The sequence below is a fragment of the Hylobates moloch genome, unplaced genomic scaffold, assembly GCF_009828535.3.
Source record: "Hylobates moloch isolate HMO894 unplaced genomic scaffold, HMol_V3 SCAFFOLD_14, whole genome shotgun sequence".
NCBI classification, from domain to species: Eukaryota; Metazoa; Chordata; class Mammalia; order Primates; family Hylobatidae; genus Hylobates; species Hylobates moloch.
Window position 1 is genome coordinate 7,523,799 of NW_026652289.1, and position 25,730 is coordinate 7,549,528.

General features: G+C 43.7%; 1 protein-coding gene across 2 annotated transcripts in view; it reads left to right on the forward strand.

Moving 5' to 3' along the window:
* The first annotated feature begins 898 nt into the window (after nucleotides 1–898).
* The window catches only part of ERG (ETS transcription factor ERG), a 297,697-nt gene continuing 272,865 nt past the window's right edge, over nucleotides 899–25,730 (forward strand). The window contains exon 1 of one of the 2 annotated variants that reach the window (XM_032174500.1): nucleotides 899–1,021. The gene's annotated coding sequence lies outside the window, so the exon portion shown is untranslated. Of the gene's footprint in view, nucleotides 1,022–13,039; nucleotides 13,053–25,730 lie in introns of those variants that run through there. The other variant, XM_058427799.1, reaches the window with a different exon arrangement.

Here is a 25,730-nt window from a genome sequence, read left to right on the forward strand (position 1 = left end):
TTCTTCGTACCTCAGGGGACAAAAAGGATGCATGCTTGTCAGAAATTTAATCTGTTTTCAATATTTATTTTTATTGGTATCTTCTCTTGGCCACCTATGGAGAGGTGGGCTTGTATCCCAACTACCATGGTGTGCCTGATTGTTCAAGAAATTTCCTAGGAATGCATTTGTAGTTTCAAGAAGGCTGTCCATCTTAACAGGGGAAAAACTTCCTTGGCTGGAGTCTCAAATTTTGATGAGCCTATTTTGGCATCTCTAGGGTTAAAGATCCTCTCAGAACCTATAGGTACTGGAAAAGGCGGTTTCTAAACTCAGCTGCTCAGGTCCATTTTATTTTTTTCCCCCAGCAAACAGGAAATGGAGCCCTGAAACTTTTTTTTTTTTTTCCTAACTGGAAAGTGCGCGGGGAGGGGGCACACTCACCCTGCCCACATCCAACCCTGAGCCTGACCCAGACTTGGGGGTCTCTGTGTGTTTTTTCTTCCCTCTCGTTTTTTCTATTATTTTGGCAGACTTTTTGGAATGTCTGGGAGCTAAGGGCTTTGCTTCATGGAGCAGAATTCTGAAGCAAGAAAAAGAGAAAGTTATAGACTAAACCACAGAAATGTAAACACGTCTGCAGCTAAAATAACTCCACTTTCATTGAAAACACTCCTCCCTCACAATCAGACTTCTGTGTGCTATGGTCAATAAAACTGCATGTTAATAGCGACCAATTAATAGATTATGTTGCTCGGCCTTAAAAGTTGAGGGAGTTTTAATTATTATTTTTCAAATTAAAGGAGTGCTTATTCCCGCCCTTCCCTTGGGGTGGGGGGCGGGGGGAGACTTAGCTTTCTTTCTGGCTGTTTGCTGAAATTCTTGGCTGTTAAAGTTTGGAGAGGGAGGGACATGGGTAGTTTTCACTTGGTCGGAATGGGGAGAGTGTGCAAGAGATCGCTCCGGGACAGGTTCCTAGAGATCGCTCCGGGACGGTCGTGACGGCCCCCGAGGGACATGAGAGAAGAGGAGCGGCGCTCAGGTAAGCTCGATTTTGCGGTCGGAATTCGCGTAGAAACGAAAACTTCTGGAAGGGGCTTAGCCCCGAGCCCCGGAGGCGGACAAGCTGAGCCTCCCGGCTGCACCCTTTGGAGGCTGCTTCTTGCAGACGCCGTCGTCTCCCAAGGGCGGCTGTCACCGCGTGCGTCGGTCAGACCAGGCCGCGGTGCCCTCGGCATCCCCGCGTCCCGGCGGCTGTATCCGGCTCCTCCCCACGACCGAGGTCCCCGGCACCGCGCCTCTCCCTCCGGACGCTCTGCGCGGCGTCGTCCCAATTCTCATCAGCATCGAGGGCAGTCCGCGGTCATTTTATAAACGTCTAGTGTCGCCACCGTTTTCACTTTTACTATTTTCAATGTTTGCAACGGTTTTCACTGAGGCTGGAAAAATATCACTTCTCGCTAAAAGTGACCCCGAGTTAGGAGGAGCGCGCACCCCCGCGGCTCCCCCTCCCACACTTTCCCTCCCATGACCCCCTCTCTTCCCCTCTGGTCCTTCCCTTGCTCCTCGCCCCTCCAGTAGTCGCGTCCTGGGTTCCTTTCCTGCTGGGGCCGGACTCTCTCCTCCGGCCGTCCCAGCCTCTGCTCCTCCGCCTCCTCCTCTTCCTCCTCCTCCGCCTCCTCCTCTTCCTCCTCCTCTTCCTCCCGGAGCCGCCAGCCGCGTCCTAAACCCGAGCAGGGCGAGTAGTGTCCAAACCTGCCCGCGCCGCCCGCGCTCTCGGCCCTGAGGGAGCGCGCACGGACACGCGAGCACACCCACACCCACGCACACACGGACACGCGCGCACTCGAACACTCCCGCGCGCTCGCACCCACGCGCACCTGGCCACGCGCGTGCATTCCCGCCCACGCGTCCCCGCCCCGCCCCCGGCGCGCACTCCGGGTTCGCAAGTCGCGCGTCGGGGCGGCCGCCCTGCTCCGCGATTGGCGGGAGCCGGAGCCTCCCTGAGCCCGGCGCCCACACCATGGGCTGAGCCCGTCGGCGCCGAGGGAGTTAGTGCGACCCGGCTCGGCGCGCACGGCCAAGGCACGCGCGCGGGCACACGCGGGCGCAGACACGCGCGGACACACACGTGCGGGACACGCCCTCCCCCGACGGCGGCGCTAACCTCTCGGTGAGTCCCGCACCCCACGCGACCTGGCCGACTCCCACGCTGGCGACAGCGGCTGCGGGGACGGGGACGAAGGCAGCGGGGTGGCCCTAGGGGCGCACTCTGCAGGGCTCTTCCGACGGCGCCGGGACAGGTGGGGCGTGCAGCGCCGGGAGGGACGGCTCGCCAGTGCGGGGTCCCAGGGAGGCGCGTGCAGTCGGGTGCAGATGGAGAGGAGGGGGCACCCCGAAATTGACAAGGGCCAGGAGAGCACACCGCGGGGACTTCATCTGGGGCCCAGACCAAGAGGTTATTTGTCCTTGTCTGGAATGGAAATCAGGGTTGAACTAAAAAAGCTGACGCTTGGCCTAAAGTAGGGACCAAGTTTGAGGCTGGGTTGTCGCTGTCCGCTGGGTCCTGATGGTGGAATGACCCCCGACGGCGCCTTCCCGCACACCCCGCAACACCGGCTCTGGGACCAGCTCTCAGCGCCAGGAGCGGTCCCTTTCCTTGCCCACTCTCAATCTCAGTCTTTTCACCTTCCCGTTCCTCAGCCTGCAGCTGTTATGTTTATTTGCCTCCAGTTTACCACCCTAATTGCAAAACTTGGCACGTTAAAAAAAATACAGTCTGTATTTTATCAGCTAGCCTTACCTGGTTTCTGTCTGAAATACATCATACGTTTATTGCTATGGTATATTGCATAGATGCATAGAGGCATTAATTATCATTTAAGTACAAGACAAATGCTGTTATTAATAGCAGACTACACTGCGCAATAAAATGGATAAACAATTTCAATGAGGATGTGGATTTAATACAACTCTTCGTTAATCTAAAGATAGTTTCCTTTATCTTTCAAAATAACATATTCCTATGTGCTACAGGTTTCACTCTGTACATGTCTGTATAGCTTTTGTAGTTCAGAAAACTTTCAATGTGAATAAAAATACATTTTATTCTTCCCTGGGTGACATACATAGGATACAGAGTTTATTTACCTTTGGGACTATTTTTGACTGTTTTCCATTCTCTCCAAGTAGTTTAGAGCCCCTGAAGGGAGAACTGTCACAGTCCCAAAGTTAACCCTTGCTCCGCTGGCATTGGCTGGTGCCCGCTGCCAGGGCAGGTCAGAGCTCATAGCCTTCATCCATAGGAGGATCAGACAACAGACATTGTGAAGAACCCAACCATTGTAAATTAATTCACCATGTGTCAAATTATTAAAAAGCTAATTACACCATCGAAATTATAATTCTAGCAGAAACAGGGTGAGCTATGTAAACTTGTGGCTAATATATCAAGTTTTACAATTCTCAAGAAAGGCTTTAGAAGAGCTACACACATCACAAATGCTATTTGCCATTTGGTAATCCTAGCTTCGGTTTGGGTCAATGGCTTTTGGAAAGTACACTAAATTAGCAAATGGGTAATCTATCTCGAGATATTTGTTAAGGAATATATAATTCCAGTTGCGCTTATAATTTCAGTTTCTTCTCTTTTGTAACATTTTATAATTACTTTATTTTATTTAAAAAATTTAGAGTAGAATTGTAGTACATTATTTCACATTTATCTGTTATTTCATGAGGAATTATTGGTGATTTAATCTGATGCAAATTCTTTAGCTAAAATTTAGAAAATTAGCATTTACCATTGAAGGGATTGTGTGAGGGGCTGCATGCACACCTGTATATAAACATTCCCCCCTCCACGTTCCACGTTTTGCTTTGATATTAAAGAAAAACCTTGTTGAGTTTTTAATCTTATAAAATCAGATATTTTATTTGTGGTAAGACCTAAGATCCCAGTGGAATACCAGATACATAAGTAACAAGGAAAGCATCCCTGAAAGACGTCAAAAGGAATTTGTAACTTACATACTATTCTACAATGTTATATGTTATGTATCTTTTAAATGTATCTCACATTGTAAGTAGGGTAATAGGAAACTTTCAACACTTTTTTTTTCTAAAAGTAATATTGGTTTTTATTTTTATCTTGCTATCTTTAAACAAAAAAGAAATAAAAGGGGGGATTTATTTCTTCTCAAAACAGAAGAGCTAATGTTTCTGGAATTGTTTCCTATTCCCAGGCAAAAACCGATAGCAAGTCAGCCCCAGTCATAGGATCTGGAGTGGTGGGAAGACATTGTCATAGTGAATAAATGTCTATGTTGCCTGTTATTTCATAGAACTCCATTGAGAAGGTGTTGACACAGAGCCACCTACGTTTCTGATGAGACTTATGGAGTCTGGGAAGCAGTTTGGTCAAGGTGGCAAAATCCCAGCTCTGTGAGGCATCAAGTCACTTCTCAGTTTAAGTTGACAGCTGATCTCTCTGAATGCAGGTCTCTTTTTGTCACTTCTTTGCTTCCTTACCCCTTGCGTCCGAGGCAGTTTTCCACAGAGGAGGAGTATGGCAAAGGAGTTCTTTTTTCCTTCCCCAGTGTGTAAGGTTACTTGGGCTTTCCCAGGGAGCACGGTCCTTCACAATACAGCTATTGTTTAATGTTCTACACCTTGAATTTGAACCTTAGGAGCAACATTTGTAAGAAAAATAGGCTGATGTAACAGAGATGTTCAGATCTTTGGGGCACGGTTTCAGATGATTATGATACTTAGTGGCAGTGGTGTGAGTAGGGCTTTTTGAAAACTCTGAAAATCACTGCGGTATTTGGGGATGCTCACGCTTGGCAGTGACCAGCCACCCCTCCATATTGTTGCTGTTCCTTGCATGATAGCATTCTCCCTGGTATTTCCCACACCCTTATTAGGGGTCAGTTAATTAGTTGTCCATTATGCATTGTCCCTGTACGGACCTCTCACAATGATTGATTGAAAGCAGTTATTTTGTAAATAAACAACACCGGGAGTTTTCCAATGGCTGGGCTGTCACCCGAACCAGTTCTTCAACATAGCTAAAAAAGTTAAAACTTAAAGTTAAAAGGGGGATCTTTCCCTTTTAACTTTATCTTTTATTTAAAACATTTTCATATTAGGGAGAGGCTTGAATGCTTCATGTTTGTAACGTTGCAAAGTCTAGTGAAGGTAGTGAAGGAGGCTGAGCTAAAATTACTTTGCTAAATTTAAGTGTAAGTAAAATGTAGACAACATCAAGAAATTAAAGGGTGCGTCTAAAAATGGAGCACTGGGTCTAAGTTTTAGATTTAAACTAACTTTTAAGTTCTCCTATTTTTAGGGTCGCATGTCATAATCTGGGAGACCCTGATTGCGTGTGAGAAACAGTAATTTTACAATGAAAGTAAGGGGTTTGGTTATCTTGACTCAGTGCGTGTTCAGGAGAATGTGCAAAGGAAGTTTCATTATGTGACTCTGTCCTATTCAGAACAGCTATATGAGACAATGGAAATATGCTTCAAGTGTGTAAAATAGGCCATTTGAATTATCACCTTTTTTTGTTATGATCCCAGAGAAATAGAGAAATAGACATCAGATGTGATCTGGGACAAATCTTTAGTGTGTCTAAAGGTTTTTAAAACCTAGATTTGTAGCTGCTTCCTTTTAAAGCCTAACCTATGATTTTGAATTGTTTTAGTGGGAATGAGATTTTTCTACCTGCTTTTGTCTTATATGTGCTCCCTTTTAAGGATAACATTATTGCAGTAATTATTCCCCCTGCAAAACATACTCCAGGGGGAAAAGCCATCTCTCTAAGAAATAGGAAAGAAAACAGGCACATATAGAATGACTTTTAAAAAATAGGAAACCCTTATTTTTACTTGATGTAAGCATTCAGCAAAAGTTTCCAAATGTTCATTTGAAAGTGTAGAAATACATTTGAACCTCAGTTTTGAGAGCAGGGGAGCAAAGGAGCGAAGCCTTATTTAGTGAAGTACTATCGTCCTATTTCCATTAAGTGATTCTTTGTTATTGGTGGAAAGATTAATTTTCTTTCTAACTGGGTGGAAAGAGTGGGCTATGCATCCTTGGGGCTCACTAAAGTACTTAAAGTTGGAAAGTAAAAGAAAGACTAAATTGGAGCGTGCACACTTTTCTGCACGCCTGGCAGGGAGGTTTGTGTGACTATCTTGAGGAAGTATTAGCTTGTGCACCGTCAGAAGCTGCATCCTGGAATCAGATTAGCTGGTGTTGTGAATCTTTCCATCTGAACTAAGATGGACAGTAAGAGAATCCCAAGATCTTAGTAAATCTGTTAGTTACCTATTGCCTTAGTTTAATAAATTGATTGAAATTGGCAATGGGAACATGCTGTTCCTTCTTGGTTTGCAGATATGAGTTCCTGAAATCCAGGCAGCCCTTGATGTCTTGATGGCCCAATGACATGGGACAAGCTCTGCAGTGTCCTTTCATGGGTCCTGTCACTGGAGCTTTCCATCTGTAGGGGCTGCTGCCAGCTTTGGAGCCTGAACCTCTCCGCCCTCCCTGGAACCCCCCTCCAGCCAGAAACCCCTTTGTAATATTCCTCTTTTTCATCCACAGACCCTTGCCTGCTGCTGGGGCCTCTGCAGGGGCAGTGGTTTTTCGTCACATGTGGGCTGGCGGGGGGTGCAATGAAGAGTAGGGGAGGGAGAGAGCCCTGGCCTCTGGGGACCTTAAAACTATATTTCATGGAAAGCCTGTTTTCCAAGGCAGGCAGATGCTGCAGTACTACCTGCAATTCCTCCCATTTCGCCTGTTCACCAAATAATTTGAGTGGGCAGAGCTGGGTACCAGCCTTTACTTAGAGCTGTGCTTCTGTTGAAAAGTGGGGCCCAAGTTTGTGTTAACTAATTTAGGAATTGGATGCTGAGGTAGAGTCTGTTGGTCATGTTGTTGTCCCTCAAAACTTCACTTCTTAAAACCATGACTGTTTCATGGTTACAGTGACAGTGCTGCTTACATTTTAAAAATCCACACTCAAGCCTCAATAAGCCTGAAGGGAATTTGGCCTGATTAAATGGTTCTTTTTAGTTGTTCATAGTCAGATGTCACCCCTCACACACAATTAATTTGTACGGAGCCAAGTGCATTCCACACACATTGCTGAAGGGTGGGGTGGGGGGATAGCAAGGTGAATCTCCTGGCAATCAAGCTAATTATCCATTTGCAATGTATGGTGGGAGATGCTGAATGCTAGCGCAATGCTGTGTTCTTAAAATGAGGACTCTCGGGAGAATTGGGAAGCTTAGGCACAGGCAAAGCAGGAATTTCAGAAACACAGGATACCTCCCTGGACCCACCTCTGTGTGCAATGAAGGCTTGGAATTCTGCTTGACATGGGAGTGAACGGGGGTCTCAGGGTTCAGAGGAAGAACTGAAAGAAGCTATTATGAGGGGCCCTGTGGCAGGAAGAGGGGATGACTGTGGCACTGCTTAGGAAGGGACAATTTTAGACCTCAGCACTGAAGAAGGTGCGTTTCAGGATTTTTGCATGGGAAATGCAGAGATCTAAGCAGAATATAAATAATAAGTGAAGGATGTGCTAGTAAAATTAAATGTTTTGAAACAGAAACCACTCACATTTATAATCTCAACATAAAACTTTTTAATTAAATGTATCAGAAAGCTGAGATTTCTTGTATTAGGAAATGAGGTAAAAAACATTTTGAAAAGAAACCAAGTGCTAATTGAGAAACAGTCTAAGAAGACTTCATATGTTGAATGGATTCTCATTAAAATTATACCCAACCTCACAAAGCTGATGTGAGCCTGCTGCCAGATTTACAAATCTGGATCTATAATTGCACAAAGTTTAAACTTGCCTTGTGCAAGGCTTGCTTTTTCTGCAGTTCAAGATACAGCAGCAAGAGGACAGAATAAGCAAAAGTGGAGGAAAAATTTGCTTCTTCAGTATTGAAAAGTACTTTCTAGTCTATTTGACCCCGGCAGTAAAACTTACTTCACTACAGAGTTTTAAAATAGAAATAATGACAGTAAAAATCAAATCTAGGGAGTCTTCTGGAGAAGAGATGTTAGATCAGCATATTATTAGTATTTATCCCAAATTCTGAAACCTTACCTAAAGGCCCTGCCATTAGAACAGAGAGGGATATTATTGATTACTACTTGAGGTATCAAAGTGAAAGGATTTTATTTATTTATTTATTTATTTATTTAATTTATTTATTTAGAGATGGAGCCTTGCTGTGTCGCCCAGGCTGGAGTACAATGGCACATTCTTGGCTCACTGCGGCCTCTGCCTCCTGGGTGCAAATGATTCTCCTGCCTCAGCCTCCCGAGTAGCTGGGATTACAGGCACCTGCCAACAGGCCTGGGTAATTTTTGTAGTAGAGACAGGGTTTCGCCACGTTGGCCAGGCTGGTCTCAAACTCCTGACTTCAGGTGATCTGCCTGCCTCGTCCTCTCAAAGTGCTGGGATTACAGGCGTGAGCCACTGCGCCCAGCCAGTAAAAGGATTTTATAGATGAAATAGTATCAGTTCTGAAGATCAAATATCTCTTAATGAAACTGCATATATTTTTGCAGTTTTCTAAGGCTTGTAAATATAAGTGATTAAACAGAATGTCCCACAAGGGCAGTTTCTTCTAAGTACCCCATAGCCAAGTTGTAAAACCAAAGGTAAGTCAATAAAATCATTTCATAAGTATGTGTAACCCACAGTAAGGGCTGTATTTGTTTGTACATTAAGAGCACATTTGTAAATGCATTTACCATCAATATAAACTTTTTCTTTGCAAAATTAAGCATTAACTTGTATTAATTGTTCTTTACTGGTCTTAAGCAACCTGGAAATACATTTCTTAATTAAAATATATTGAGCATCTATTAAATGAGAGCACTGTCCCAAAAAAGAGGTGGGAGCATAAGTCATACAGGGACTGTTAAGACACGGGACACATCTAGAGATTAGACAAACCACTGCAAATTTAGTGGGAGAAGCCAGAACATTCCGCTATGGAGCCTGCCTATCCACCTGTCTGTCTGCAGCAATTAGTTGCATGCTTGAATTTTTCTCTTTTCTACGAGTTGTGTTAACAGGTAAACCAAACTACCACCCTTTTTACTTTAAATAGCTAAGTTTAGTTGAAGAGAGGAGCATCCCCTCTTGCAAGGACACTCTAAATGCAGTGTCCTTAGGATAAATGCCTGCAGGTGGAAATTAATACAGGACAAGTGGAATGCCTGAGAATTCAGGCAATGCTGAGTAGGCAGAGATCAGTGGCCAGTTAGATTTGACTCAGGGTGAGAAGGTACAGGACTCCAGCCACAGAGGGGGTGCTCCGGATCACGGGAAAGGCACGTGCAAAGGAAGAGAGGCTAGAAGCTACAAACTGTATGGTGGAATGGCAAGCTGTCCATTTAGTCCGTGTTTTTGCCTTATGTTCTATGTAAGACTTCATGCAAGACACTATGCAGAAGCCTTGGGTAATGACTTCAGGGAGGCAAAATCCAGAAAGAGGATGAATTCTCATGCTATGGAATCTAGAGAGGGAGGTGAGCAAGAATGCCATGGAATTGGGGCAGACATTCACACCACAGAATCTAGAAAGGAGGGGAACATTCACATCGTGGAATCTAGAAAGTGGGCGAATGTGCATGCCGTGGAATCTAGAATCTAGGGGGTGAATGCAAATGCTGTGCAATCTGGAAAGGGGGTGAACATACTTGCCATAGAATCTAGAAAAGGGGTGAATGCTTGTGTCATGAAATCTAGAAAGGGGGTGAACGTGCGCATCATGAAATCTCGAAGGAGATGAGTTCACACACCAACAAGCGTGGCATCCTCAGTGGGACCACCTGGTTGAACTGGGCCAGCATGGCAGTGAACAGGGCTCTAGACTGTATGGCGATGGGGGAGATGTTCCCGAGCAGGGAGACAGCCTCGTGCAATGCACTGGGTTTGCTGTAGGGCCGTTCATGGGCATGCTTGCTTCCACACAGGTCTTCTTTCTTATGGAATCATTGGAGGATTTCATTTTTAGCCTTAGCATCAGGAGTCATTGTCTGAGCATTTGGTTGGATTTCATTATTTGGAGACGTGTGAATGACCCAACTCCAGCAGACATGTAAGACCCTGAGGCCTGCCTGGCAGGCCATTGCATTCCCAGCTCGAGTTTATGTTCTTACCCGTTTCCCTTTAGCTTCATCTTTATTTTTTATTTTGCTTCTGAATTTTAAACAACATTGTCATATTGCATATATCCTTGTAGACCACTTTGAGTCCCTTTTTGGGAACAAGGTAGAGTATGAATAACATAAAATAGAATCATGCAATCCAAAAGCAATCTACACCATTCCATAGGAAGATCAGAGGATCAGAGCATGCTACCTGGAGGCTGAGGCCCTTGAGCTATGCCATGGCGTGTTGGATCTGGATTGGCGGGAATGGTAGAGATAGCAGTGGGCAGGAGGGTGGGGGAGTCAGGCCCGCTGGTGTGTTTGGAGGGTGGAAGTGTTACCTGGGAGTGGGTCACACCGTGTGGAAACCGACCAAATCCTCTGGAGTGTTGGAGGGATCAGACCACCTACTTCTCAGGTGTAAAGTTAAGAGGTAGGGAAGAAAGCAGTCTTAGATAAGGGAAGGGAGAGGTGTGGTGTTGTGGAAGGTGGCAGGTGACATTCACTCACCAGATGGTATAGCCACAGGAGACATGTTGCCAGGACTGTCTTCACTGTGGCTCTCTGCAGGAGGTGCTCTAATTGTCCTCATTTTCCAGAATAGCAGTGAGGCTCAGGAGTGCGGAGCACCTTGCCTGGAGTCACACAATGGTGGGAGCCAGTGCAGCATCAGAACCAGGCAGGCTGATGCTGAGATCCACCCATGGGACTCCGCTGTATGTAGTTATCTTGGTCAGAGCAGCGGGCCTGTTACGGAAGTGACCCGAAGGGAGCGACTGACGTGGAGGTAGAGTCTGTGTAAGGTCCTAGCAGTGCTGGGCAAAGGAAATAGAACATGAACCTCAGGGGTAGTTTTAAATCTTCCAGTAGCCAAATTAAAAACGACAGGGACAGGTGAAATTAATTTTAATAATGTAATTTATGTAACACATGCTGAAAATATTATCATTTCAAATGTAATCAGTGTAAAATATTGATGAGATATTTGACTTTATTTTTTTCTATATGAAATCTTCAAAATGCATTGTGTAGTGTATACTTACAGCAAATCTCCATCTGGGCTGGTCACATTTCAAGGGCTCCATGGTCACATGTGGCTAGTGGCCACCGTGCTGAATAGTGCAGGTCTACAATGTTTAGCTTAGGAATTCAAATTTAATATAATGAGCAACCACAACATCTATTATGTAACTTGGCCACAGGAGTAGAAGTTTTGTGACCTTATGTCACTAAGGAATCAGATATGATAGCAATAGAAAATTGAATGCCAGCGTGACATGTTCGGTACTAGATCTGCAGTTTTTACATTGGAGGGAAAAATGTATGTATAATTTCCTGTTGAGTCACTTCATGCTTTTAAAGGGTAAAATAAAATACTGACTTTTCAGGCCAAAACTCTGTATGCCCGGTAACAAATAGTGCGGCTTTTGCTGGAATCATGCTGTGACAACTCCAGGCATAAAAATGCTATTTGAATATCCTCTATTTAAAGATAATTCCAGCTTGATGACAAATTTCTTATTTTGCATGTTTCTTGAGAATCATACAATTGATTATTTTGAAGAACGGCATTCTTAAAGTGCTAGAATCCCAGAGGAAGAAAGCACATCAACTGAATGTATTGCTACAGAATTAACCTTTACAAGGACATATTCACACTATTTGATCATGACAGGTTGCACATAACACAGGCCTTTCCCTTCGTTTGCAATATGAAGCTTATGGAAAAGTCTTCTGAAGTCAATCCATAGTGCTTACATGCCATTTGTTATCATCAATGTGCTATATGTGTACTATACATGATGCGTCATTGACTAACCTTCTACCCTTTTAACTACGCTACTCTTTTTTTTTTTTTTTTAATTTTTATTTCTTGAGACAGAGTCTTGCTCTGTTGCCCAGGCTGGAGTGCAGTGGTGCAATCTTGGCTCACTGCAACGTCTGCCTCCTGGGTTCAAGTGATTCTCACGCTTCAGCCTCCTGAGTAGCAGGGACTACAGGTGCACGCCACCATGCCCGGCTAATTTTTTGTATTGTTAGTAGAGACAGGGTTTTGCCATGTTGCCCAGGCTGGTCTGGAACCCCTGAGTTCAGGCAGTCCTCCTGCCTCAGCCTCCCAAAGTGTTGGGATTACAGGCTGAGCCACCGTGCCCAGCCTATGCTACTCTTAAAGTTAAGATTTCATTTAATTTTTTGTGCAAAGTAAGAAACTTCACTAGCAGATTCTTACTCATTCACATTTTCCTGAAAAAGAAATTTGTTTTTAGTTCCAGTAGCTGGTCTCTAGCAAGTTTCTCGTCTGTGGTTCCTTGTAGATAAGTTTGTTTTCATTATCACTAGTGCATAATAAGGGAATTTCACTCTTTTTGTTTTGGTTTATTTTTCCCGGTGGGCAGTGCTTACTGTAAAAATAAAATAAAACAAAAACTGCTAAATAAAATAAATGTGGCTTCTCTAGACTCTAATCACTATATTGAATTTTATACCTAATGCAGCACAATTATTGGTAACCAAACAGTAAGGGAGAAGGAATATTGTGGTTTATTAAAACACCCAACCATACCCAAAACCTCAGACCAAGGAGCATGGCTGTGAAGGGCGACAGGCTAGTCAGAGATGACACCGGTGGCAGCCAAGAGATCTTTATTGGAGAGGTAGAGGTCAGGTCGTGCGGGGGAGAGAAGAGAAGAGAGAGAGGAAAAGAGAAGAGAAGAGAGAGAGAGAGAGCGCTGCTGGTGTGCTGGGTTTTATATCCCTTGGGCCTACGTGGGGCGGGCCCAAGGGAAGGTGGGAGATGCTTCTTTCTGATTGGCCCTCCTTTGGCGGGTTCAGACAGTGCCCGGTCAAGGAGGGGAGAAGAACCTGGAACCGGCGCCATTAAGGTACCCCTGTTACCTAACAGGCTGTGTGTTCTCGCGTCTGGCATTATACGTCTCTGGTGTGTTGTGATGCTTTATTGTAGGGTCATCTAAGGACAAATGGAAAAGCAAGACTTTATCTTGTGAACTGCAGGCTCCCTGGCTTTCAAATGTAGGCAATGAGTTGGATTTTGTAGTCGAATCTTGTTTCGTCCTATAAGGAACGTGGGCCACCAGGTGTGAGCCCTTTAGAGGTAACTGAAATTCTATTCCAAGGCCTCCTGCACCTCCACTTGATGCCGTAAGCTGCATTCAAGCATTACAGTTTCGTATCAGAGTACAAATTTAATTTAAAGTCTAAATTATATTTGAGCAGTCTGAAGCACATTAAGGCTTCTTAAATAATTCACTCGAGGTTACGTTCAGTGAACATGTGTAAATATGAGAACGTGCGAGGCAAGTGGTCTAAACACAGAATGAATACGAGACCACATTGATGTAAGCCACATGTGCTTAAAATCTTGTCGGAAAAAGCGTGTCATCCCTGGTAACCAGAACGTTTGACTGGCCATGTGGCTTGCAGGGAAGGGTTGGTGTCCAGGTGCCTCTGTGCTTGGTCCTTGCAGTTTGCCACGTCATCAAGGAAGACCTTTGAGACAAACGCTACTTCGTCAGCTCATGGGTGTGGCTCTCAGCTGCAGCGCCACAGGGGGGACAGAAACCCCCTGGGTGCTGCCTGCCTCAGCCCTTGGTGATGCCAAAACAGCCGTTCCCCATCAGCTTCTCAGGTTGGGTATCTGCGGGTGCGAAATGGCTGAAATGTACTCTTGGAACTGTTGTGTTTAGTTAAACTTGGATTAATGACAACCGTCGAGTTTATTTTTTCCTTTGGGCCCAACAGTTTTCATATGTTATAGGGATGTGTGGGTGGATTCAGAGACATGACAAGTGACTGCCAGTAGAGTCAGCTCATAAAGGCATCTAAGTATCGCTGAGCAATGCCCCTTCCTCACTGTCTCTGAGCTTCTAGACCTTTCTCCTGGGCACATCTTTCGTTAAGTGTTCGGACTCACAGTTCTGAAGTGTCATCTTTAGTGAGGTTTCTCCTGCAGTCAACACACCCAGGGACTAAAAGAAACAAGCCAGCGAGTCTAATGAAATCAGGCTGCAGATCTGAAGTGCTTTTGGAATATCCTGCCCCTGCTTTCTGTCCTCTGTCTGGTTTTCATGGAAATTTGTGTCTGGGAATGAGGGGGAATTGGAGTGGATTTGCTGGAGGCAGGTGCCTGTGTTCTTTGGCCCTTGCCATTAGGAGTCAGGACCAAGGAACCTCGGAGGAGGTGGAGGAGGCAGAGGCCGTGGGAGATGCAATGAGCACGGTGCAATCTTTATAAGACAGCGGGGATTTCCATAGACTTCCTGATTTTTGAAAATTATTCATAAGCCTGCCCTCATCTGGGATTTTCAGGACAGAAAACATACCCCATTTACTGTCCACGCTCCATAAATTACCCTTTCAGATTGTTGCAAAGTTATTTTTTGCATTCTGTAATGCTGGCATACATAAGCTCTGTGATTGTGAGTAAAATGCCTCCATTTCTTTCTCCTAAGCGGACAGCGCTGGTCAGGACAACACGCAGTAGCATCGCGGCCCCATTTGAAATACAGGCTACTTCGCCAAAAGGTTGGGAATAAATGCTGGCCCAACCCTGATTTAAAAAGATTAAGGAAGAAATGGAAATGAGGATCAGAATTAGTTATGTTTGCACTGGCAAAGGAAGCGAGATTGAATACTTGCTTTCAGTCTTTACTCCAAGCAAGTAAAAAATTTTAAAAAAAGAATTACATATTACATATTTGAGAAAGTTAAATGCATGCTTCCTTTCTGGAATGCACAAGCCTATTTGTAATGGACTTTGCAAGGCAAAGATTGCTGCATCGGACACTTAACATGAAATAAGATGTCCTGAGAAATCTTTAGTTCATAGACATTAAAAAATAAGTTGCTGTTTTAAATAAACATAATCATCTGCTTCATCTGTGTCAGAGTGCCGAGTCTTTATTTCTTTCCTTTTTATTTTTTGCTTTTTCAGTGGTTTTATTTCTTGTGCTTTATACCCATTGGCTTCTAAAATAGGAGGTGACGTGTATGTGACTTGTTAAAGAGTGAATGAGTGTAACATAACCCTTTCAATTCCCAACTTAGAGAAATCATTTTGGGGATACCTTAAGCATATCAGAATAAAAGAAAACTTAGTATTTCTGTGTCACCCGAGGCACTGGTGCCAAAACCAGCAAGAAGTAGTGACATTTTGTAATGCAGTTACATTTAGGCTTAAATTAGTGTTTTTCAACCTTTTTTTCATGATCAACCTCCTATTTTCATGATCAACCTCCTAAAAAGCATTTTCTGATTTTTTTTCCTAATTGTCCCTCCTCACATGAAAATTTAATACCACAGATATACTGTTTTAGTACTTTGCATTATACATATACGTATGTCTACATTTAAGTATATCTGTGCTTTATACAGAAAAGGAATAAGACTTTTTTCATCCTTCAAGAACTAATTTTAGCCTCCTTGGCGATGCATGGCTTAAATACGCAATGCCAATACTTTACTTTGCAAAGTATTCTGTTTAGGAAAAAAGACGGTGGATGCCCGTACGTGATCTTAGGAAGGACTGAAGGTGGTGAGGAGATTCAAAGTAAACAAGGACTGGGACACCAGGAAATGATGTTCTGATGGTTGTCATCCTTGTTTAGAACGTGGCCTGAAAACTGATAATGAGAAAACAAAAGATGGATGACAGCTCCCCTTTGTATTGTTCAAGCACCATTAAACATGCAGAATCGCTGACCACACGTTTTCCACGTATGAGAAGGTGACACGGTACTTATCAAAGTTACGAGTGGACAAAAGCAGAAGGTTGCAAAAACTAGTAGCCTAGAGACAGCAAGGCGGCATGGAGGCTGGCATCCACCAGCCGGTGAGCTGATGGGAGACGCTGCCTTTACAAACTTCCCGGACCTGAGCACGCAGCCTTTTCCCTGCACGCCTTGGATGTAACAGTGCAGGTCGTGTGGCGGGACTGACGTGCAGCAGCTGGATCACATTGACTCTGATATTTCCCCTCCAGTAAAAATGGAAATGTAATAAAACAAACAACAACAACAAAGATGCTGAGCTTAACCCAAAACTCAGTCAGAAGAGAAAAACACCTGGGCCATTGTCAAGAGAAACAAAACCGGGCCGGCCCATGTTTTTATGAACATGATCAGTGAATAGTATTTCCATTAAAAGGCAACTGACTCAGAGATGGAGGGTGAGTGTTCTGTGAGGCAGAGCTGAATAACCCACCCACGCCCTGTAGCTGACAGGATCACTTAAGCAGAGTTACTAGAAATGACCCAATGATACTGAAAATAGGAAAAAGTACATGAAGGGTAAAGCAGATTCTTAGGAAGGGAAAGAAGTGTGTGAAACCAGAGCAGATCGGTCAGAATCTAACATTCTGTTTGAGTCTCTCCTTATCACCTGCAGTCCTAACAAATCCTCCACTTCTCATCTTCAAGTGAGTAATGGTATGGCAGTGCCCTGTCTTCTAGGAGAAATTAAATGGTAAAGGATGTTACCATGAGTGCAGAAGGGACTGTTTTTTTTTGTTTGTTTGTCTGTTTTTGCTTTTTTTTTTTTTTTTTTTTAGACGGAGACTCCCTCTGTCACCCAGGCTGGAGTGCAGTGGTGCCATCTGTGCTCACTGCAGCCTCCATCTTCCAGGTTCAAGCAATTCTTGTGCCGCAGTCTCCCAAGTAGATGGGATTACAGGTGCATTTCACCACACCCAGCTGATTTTTTATATTTTTAGTAGAGACGGGGTTTCGTCATGTTGGCCAGGCTGGTCTCAAACTCCTGACCTCAAGTGATCCGCCCTCCTTGGCCTCTCAGAGTGTTGGGATTACAGACGTGAGCCACAACACCCAGTCAAGACTAGGTTCCTAAGAGAATGGTTGTATCCAGCTCAGAATGTGGGAAGTGTGGGGATGCTTTGCGCTGGTAGACATCTTCCTCGGCCATCACTAGGGTATATGCTTCTATCTGGGGGCTGAGATCAGAGTGGTACCTGCATTAAAACAAGTCGGCTATACAGAGCCCAGCTGTGCCTTTTGCTTATTGCTTTCTGGGCCTGTATTTGGAATGTAAAAGGGACATACACTTTCATTGATGCTTTTTGTCTATGTTGTCTATGTTTTAAGTGGTGTTTAAATTCAAGCAAATACTGTTTAGTTGTAAAAGCTCACTCTTTCTCAAGTCTTTCCTCCCTTCTGTTTTTCCAAATTGTCTCTTTTGAATCATCTTACAGATAGAGTTAGTTTGAGTCAGTGGTGATCCACAGATTGAATTTGGAGCCCAAGCCGCAGAACTGACCAAGTGTTTGTCATGGTCACGTGGAACCCAGATCTGAAGTCTGTGAATGCTTGCCCTTAAAAATCACTAAAAATACCTCTTCGAACTATGATTCGTTTCACAGTGGATTCCACAGTAGCAAAATCACATTGTGGTTTATTTGGTAGCAGGGTCAGATGAGATGATATATTGCAATGTATGCCTACACTCTTATGTATATGAAACCTATTTATATTACAAGCCATATATTTGTTCCTCTATAGCCATAGTTCACACTTACGTTGTTCTTGCCTTTTCTGGGGAATTCCCTTTGAGCTTAGTAATTGGGGCCATTAACTGTACAACAGTGTAGGAATTTATTATTTATTTATTTTTAAAACTTTAAAATTTTTAAAATCGTTTATTTTTTTCTGAGACCGAGTCTCATTCTGTCACTGAGGTTGGAGTGTAGTGGTGTGGCCACAGCTCACTGCAGCCTCCATCACCCACACTCAAATGATCCTCCCACATCAGCCTCCCAAGTAGCTGGGACTACAAGTGCACGCCGTCATGCCCGGCTAAGTTTTAAAATATTTTTGTAGAGACGGGGTCTCGCTGTGTTGCCCAGGCTGCTCTCTAACTCCTGGGCTCAAGAGATGCTCCTGCCTTGGCCCCTCAAAATGCTAGGATTACAGGCATGAGCCGCCCAGTGTAGGAATTTAGAAACATTAATGATCCTCACCACCTGGGGTCAATGATGGCATGAAGATCACATCCGTATTCAGAAAAAGTGAATATCAAGTACATGTTAGTTTTCTAGGCCATTTCAGAGTTGTTTCACTGCTTGGCTCAATTTTAATATGATTTTTGTATGGCAGTTTTTTTCCCCAAAATTTTTAATTGATATAATCCTGATGAATAATCTTGTAAATATTGTGATAACCTTGTCTTAAAGCTTACAGTTCAGCCTAAGTTAGTTCTTCCTTGCACTACATTGAAAGGAATCCAGGGAAGACCCCTGTCATACCAAGTTTCACCCTATGCTAATTCTCTAGGTAGAAAAAGACTGTGTTATATGTTGATCTCCTTATAAGGTGTTCCTGCAGACCAAGATGTCTGCAGGCAATGTTTGGGAAGGCTCTTGTTTGCTAAGAAATCACACCCAAATGGAAACCTTCAGAAAACAAGTGGAAGCCAGGAAAAGTGCTTCCATCGCTGGAAAGTTGAAATCTCCTTTATGAAAATCAATTTATTAAAAGGAAAAATGTCTTCCCATCTTGTTATAGTATGTTATAATACATCGAATGTTCTTTTAAAAGGGATACTTCTACTTAGTAACAATATCATCACGGTGGTTTGCAGACAGAATGTCATGCTACTAAATGGTGCTGCCTCTTCCATTGGATTTCAGGAGTCAGTGGCTGCCCTGCTCTGTACTTCTTCCTCTTCCTGGCTTGACCTCAATTCAGGCCTGCGTGTCCTTCTGCGCGGTGGGTCCCACGCTACCACCTGGAGAGGGGAAAAAGTGGCTATGAAGGCCTCTAGGAAAAAAAGCTAACTCGACTAAAGTTTTGTTGAGAGGGTGAGAAAGAAAGGAGGGGAGAGGGTGAGCAGAGGGGACCGTCCCTTGGGACCCCAGCTTTCCAAGTTCTAGCAGTGGATGGTGTCTGTGGACACTTGGTTTTCAGTTACTCACTGCCTGGACAGTGTGTGTGCTTCTTGCCCCACGTGGCCAGCCAACATATGGCTCAAGTCCACAGTTCTTATTTTCCCACATTTACCTGAAATCTCTCTGAACACGTGGAGTTTACAGAAACATGCACTTCAATTATCCTTTACATTGACCCAAAATGGTACTGAGGAAATTTTCCAGTGGCCCTGCTAACCCTGAAAATGGCAACAGACAGGTGCAGACTGATGCATTCCCGGTGGGGTGGAATCCTCTTTGCAGCTTGTGAGTGTTGCCCCTGTGGTTTGGATATACAGGGGGAGGACTGAATTGAATGAGTTCTTTTGTTTTGCACAACACCTGAGTTTGTGTGTGTAGCTTGAAGACCTGTTCTACCACAAGAAACAAATTTGCCTCTTAAATAAAAGGAACAGGGAATAGTGTGTTCTTGGCTTTGGTGTGCATCAAGGTTGGGAGAAGGAGGAGTTGTGGCCTTACTCTGTCCCCTGCAGCCTCAGGCCTGTGTGCCATATGAGCGAGTGTCATGGGGTGCACGTGGGCTCACTGGCTGTGTCCAGAAAGATGTTTTTGTTCCCCTGCTTCAGGTTTTAGTCCTGAGACTACCAATTAAACCATCCCATAAATCTTCCATTATAGGTAGTAAAACCTAATTTTGGATTTCCTGCGTGCTCTGGTATCCTGCCTGATTGCTACCAGGCTGGACCTGTGAAGCAGACAGTACGTGTATTGTGTCACGTGGGAAAGCCCTTTTCTTACATATTCGGGATTTAGTCTTAATTCCCTGACCGCTTTCATCTTAAGTTTCAAAACTCCTGAGGATAGCTATCTGGAACTCTGCAGTTGACTTGATTCTTTTCAGTGGATCACTTTGATGCAATGAGTAAGGGAAGGGGGCGCTAAGAAAAGGGTAGGCATAAAAGTGGGCGAAGTAAAACACCAAAGCCACTGTAGCTCTGCCATCCTTGCTGCAAAGGCACAGGGCGTGCACTCTCTCAGTGTTTCATACTCCATCATCTGTAACTCAGCACTTTCCTCAAGCTGGGGAGTAACAGCTGCTTGGGAAAACACATACATATTTTGGAAGTATTTGAATCAATGCCTTGTTTCTATCCCTCTCCTCTTTCAGTGACTCAATACCTTTGACCAATGATGCTGAATGGTTTACCTGGGCTGGAATCTGGGGGATCAGGAGTGGTGCTGGTGACTTGGTCCTTGTCCCCCTCATCCCTTGCACATTTGTGAAGGTGAACTTGGAAGATCAGTGGGTGTAACAGTGTTGCAAGGATGTTCTGAGTTTGAGGCAGCCAGACTTTGCTACCTATTAATACAAAGGAAAGACGAAACCTATGCAAAAGTTGTTCTTCGTGCTGGAGACTTGGCAGGATGTAGTGTGCTCTGAAAAGCTGCAGGTGAGAGTTTGAGTGGGTCTGTGTATATGGATTTATTGGCTGGGGCAGGGTGGGGTGTGAGGTGAAATCTATATGAACAGTACTAAAATGTTTAAAACTTACAAGTGACATATATCAGCATTTTTGAACTTTAGAAGATGGTGTCAATAATACTTTGTTTACCGTGAGCATACAGATGAACAAAAGTATTTAAATTAAATCTTTCTGCACTCAGACATAATGGCTGTTGAAAAGTAATACGTTTCATTCCAGATAGTGGAATTTCTCTCTTAGACACATGTTTTTCCCCAAAGGGGATCGTATTATATATACATGTTTATATATATGTGCTGGCACCTGTTTTGTTCACTTATTAGCACATTAGAAGTATCTGCCCATGTTCACAGGTATGCTTAGTGATATTTTTAATGCCCCATTCCTTTTAAACTGTCTAGTATTCCATCGTGTGTCTCTGTCATTATAAATTTACCTACCTAGTCCTCTTCTGTTGAGTATTCAGGCTGTTTCTAGTTTTCTGTATTATAAACCAGGAATTCCCAGTCTTGAGTGCAGAATGCAGGTGCCCAGGTCCTATCCCAGGCCAATTGAATCAGGCTGTCTTGGGGGGGCCCAGGAATCAGTATTCTCACATGCCTCCAAGATGAAAATTACTGTTTCAAACCACACTGTAGTTTATCAGACTGAGATATGCTGTTGAAAGTGGAATTGTGTGATGAAAGATATATATCTTTAATCTTTTGATATAGACTGACAAATTACCATTCATAAATTTGTTTTTTTTTCACACTAATTTTCACTTTAAGCTTTAAGGCTTTTAAAAGGTAAAGAATGAAAAAATTTGCATGTGCATTTGGAAGAGGTTTATGTCATACTAAATAATTATGTTGATCTGTTTGACACTGCTTAGTTTATTTTGCATTGTAACATGACCGTGTTACTAACATAACAAAGGGGGATGTATTTGGTGCCTCTTTCCGGTTGCTTTAGTGAAACTGTGGTGGGAAGGGGCAGATGCAACAGCCCTGATGATGAGTGTCTTGGTTCATTCAGGCTGCTATAACAAAATACTGTACACTGGATGGTCATAAACAAGACTTTATTTCACATAGTTCTGGAGGCTGGGAAGTTCAAAGTCAAGGCACTGGCAGGTTTGTTGTCTGTTGAGGGCCCATTTTCTGGTTCATAGATGGCATCTTCTTGCTGTGTCCTCACATGGTAGAAGGGGTGAAGGGAGCTCTCTCTGGTCCTTTTATAAGGGCATTAATTCCATTCATGAAGGCTCCATCCTAAAGACCTAATCACCTCCCAAAGGCCCCCAGCTCCTAATGCCATCACCTTGAGGGTTAGGATTTCAACATGTGAATTTTGGGAGGAAACAAACTTGTGGTACATGCAGTGAGCATGGGATGGCTCTGCAGAACTGGGTTTTATGCCTTTTCTGGGTTCACAACTGACTGTCAGAAAACGGTTGCCTATCTATGTATGCGTTAGTTTATTCACTGTGAAATTTTCTACATGTTTTATCACTGTTCTATTTTAGTTGTTATATTTCTCATGCTAATACATAGTTGTAAAAGTCAAATAGTATTTCTGGGCTTATAATGAAAAATAGCAGTTCTCTGCCCTCCATTTTCCCAGAGAGCCCCGTTTCCTAGGGGTAACTGCTGTCCTCTTAGCTGTTTCTTCTGTCATTTACCTCCTTGTTGATACATCACTGCGTTTTCATGAGCTTTTCATTTGGACTTTGTATTAGTCCATTTTCACGCTGCTGATAAAAACATACCTGAGACTGGTAGTTTATAAAGAAAAAGAGGCTTAATGGACTCCCAGTTCCACGTGGCTGGGGAGGCCTCACAATCATGGCAGAAGGTGAAAGGCACATCTTACATGGCGGCAGGCAAGACAGATCAGAGCCAAGTGAAAGGGGTTTCCCCTTATAAAACCATCAGATCTTGTGAGACTTATTCACTGCCACAAGAACAGTGTGGGAGACACCGCCCCATGATTCAATCATCTCCCACCAGCTCCCTCCCACAACACATTGGAATTACGGGAGCTACAATTCAAGATGAGATTTGGGTGGAGACACAGGCAAACCATATCAGACATTATCAATTTTCTCCTAAGGTAGATGAGAATTTAGCTCATGTCTCCTTCCCCCATCTCCTGTTTCTCCATCCTTCCAATGTAGGTGAATCATAATGTTGGTTAAGTTGATATGCATTTGTAACATTATTATAACTATGTAAATGTTACTTAGAACTGAGTCATATAGTGTGCTGTGATGTTTGATTTTTTCAAAAACTTAATAACTTTTCATTGATTTTCAATGATTTTTCATTGATTTTCAATTGATTTTTCATTGATTTCCAATGATTTTTTTATTACCTTGGTTTTTCTAAGTACTTGCAATAAGACTTCCTTAAACTCCTTGACAGAACCAGTTCCTCTTTTCAATGTGATAGAATGAATTTGGTCATCTCTCAGGGTCTTTATTGTTTTGTTGTGGGGGAGGGTGCTTTAAGGAGCCCTGTGCTCACAGATGGAACCGGCTGCTTCCAGGTGTGGCTGTCCTGGCATCTCTGCCCTCTGGCACCCTAGGATTCTGTTGGTTTTCATTCTGGGCCCCCTGACTCCAGGTTATCCTATCAGCCTCATGGTTGGTGTAGTTCCTCACATCGATGGCTTGGCTGGACCTTTGATCCTCTTTAAGAAACATTTCCCTCATGATTTGGAAAGTGATGCTTCATAGACTACCAGCTCTTATTGTTGTTATCAAGAAGGTTGGGATGCCATCCTGGTTCCCATTTCTCTTCTCTGAATGTTTTAGGTTTTTCTCTTTCATCTCGGTGTCCTGAAATGTCACAGAGATGTGCCTTGGTTAGGGTCTTCTTCCTTTTATTATATGGGGTACTCAGTGGGCCTCTTCAGTTGTGGGAAGTTTTTCTGTATGATTTCTTTGAGAATTTTCTCTTCCATTTTTAAATGTTTTCTCTTCTTGGAACGCTTGTTATTTAGATGTTGAACCTCCTCTCTGATCCTTTTTTTTCAAGGCATCTTTAACTGTTTTTTTTAATGGCTGTATTATTTGTTCTTATCTTTAGGATCTTAATGATAGTTTCTTTTAAAAGTTAAAACATCTCTTTTTGCTCCACATTTTTTCTTCATGATTGTTGGATTTTGGTCATCATTTCTCATGCTTGGAAGTTTTTTACAAGTGTCTGGTGGACCTTGGCTGCTCTTCACTAGGAAGTAATTCAGAATAATTCACTAGGAAACTGTGTGCCCAGGTGGGGCTTGTTGGCTGGGGGTGTGTGCCGTGATGGGCATCAGCACCTGACTGTGTCACTGGGGACCCATAAGTGACTGTCTAAGTAGCTCTTTCTCTTGGGTTGGTCAGCATCTCCTGGGGGAGAATCCTGCTGTTGTCAGCTGTGGAAAGGGTGGTGGAATGAGGGTGGGGTTGTTAGAGCCTGGCTGCAGGGTTCTGAGGGTGAAGTAGAGGGAAGATCCTGGGGGAGGTACCTTGCCATTCACTTGGTTCCCCATTTCAGTATGTTGCCTCATTCCCTCACTCTGCAGAGCCTGGAGTCCCTGATTTCTCTCTGGAGAGGAACCCTAAATTACCTGCTAGGCACAGGATGGTTACCTGGCTGCAGGGGATCAGAAAGGGGCTGTGGGAGGAGGAGGGAGCACTTAAATTTCCCCTTTCTCCAACACTCATACACTCTCATGTTTTCAGCCCCATTCCTTGCCCTGCTCCCACCCTCTGAGGTGCTGGGACCTCAAATTTCCAAACCTCTCAGGGTCGTATGTTGCAAATTGCCTTTCCCTTTACTGACTCCCCCCATCCTCTGGCAGGGAGGTCCCCTCACTCATCAGCTGCCATTCTCTTATTTGCTTTCCATCTTCCAAATTTTGCAAACATCTTCCACAGGCTGTTGTCTCTTGTTTCTTCCCTTTGTCCATTTGAATTTCTACTTTTAGTGATATTATTCTAGAGGTGAGCCCACAAGTTCAATCTGCCCTTTTTTACCTGGATCTGTTGCATTTTAGAGATGAAGTGAGTTGCAAGTCTTGTTGGATGAGTGCTGCATTCTACTATGGGGTAAGTGAGGAGGGCCAGATGCATGCAAAGTGATAAGATGATCACAATGAAGCTCATGCTTATGGAATGCTGACTGTGCTGGGCTTTACCTGGATTAACTCCCCAAATCCTCACAACATCCCACTGGGAGGGGCTCTGTTATTCCCAACTCACAGAGCAGGAACCTGAGGCATAGAATCATGGAGTGACTTGCTCAAGGTCCCATGGGGAGAAGTGGCTGAGCGGGACATTGCACACGGACTGGCGTACCCAGATCTGAAGAGTTTCACAATCCAGGCCCCCCTACCAGATCTTCCTCCCGTCATTTCCAGAGTTGCATGTGCTGTGTTTCACACCTTACCTTAGATCTTCGTTTTCTCTGATATGCCCAAACCATTGCATTCATAGGTTTGGCTGTGATGAGAACTCTCTTGCTCTTCAATCCACTCAGTTAACATTTTTTTAGTCCTGGATTTCTTGCTTTTATTATCCAGACCCCAGCATAAACTTCTAATGGGCAAGTGGGAACCCCTGTTGGAACACACACATGTGTGTACATACACATGTGTACATACACGTGTGTGCACACACACACAGAAAGAACTTGTGAAGAGACACAGCATAAAACTAACAGATAAGAAAAAGACGTGGATCACAAGACTAAGGACAGAGCAAGTGAACAGGCTACCACAGACAGTTGATATTACAGTAAGTTAAAAACAATTATTTTAAAGTCTTTTATTATTATTATTAACAGTATTGGTGATTAAAATTATAATTAATAACATTAACAAATTTTAGTTGCTCTTTCTTGGGATCCTGTAGACAGTAGCACAGTTGTCAGGACAACCTTGCATGATGGACATTTTTATCCTCATTTTATGTTGAGGAAACGGAAGCTCAGAAATGTTAGGTAACTTTCCAAGGACACACAATTAGTAGTACAGTGTCTAATTCCAACGTGATCACTCATTTCACTACAGTAGCCTTCCAAAATATTGAGCCCAAATAAGTAGAAAGACTATTTTGAACACCCAGATTAGTAAGAAATCCACTGGATTGTTTCTTAAGCTCTGAATCAAGGATTTTTTATTCAGTCAGGTTCCATTTGCCAGTTCGCAGGTGGGTC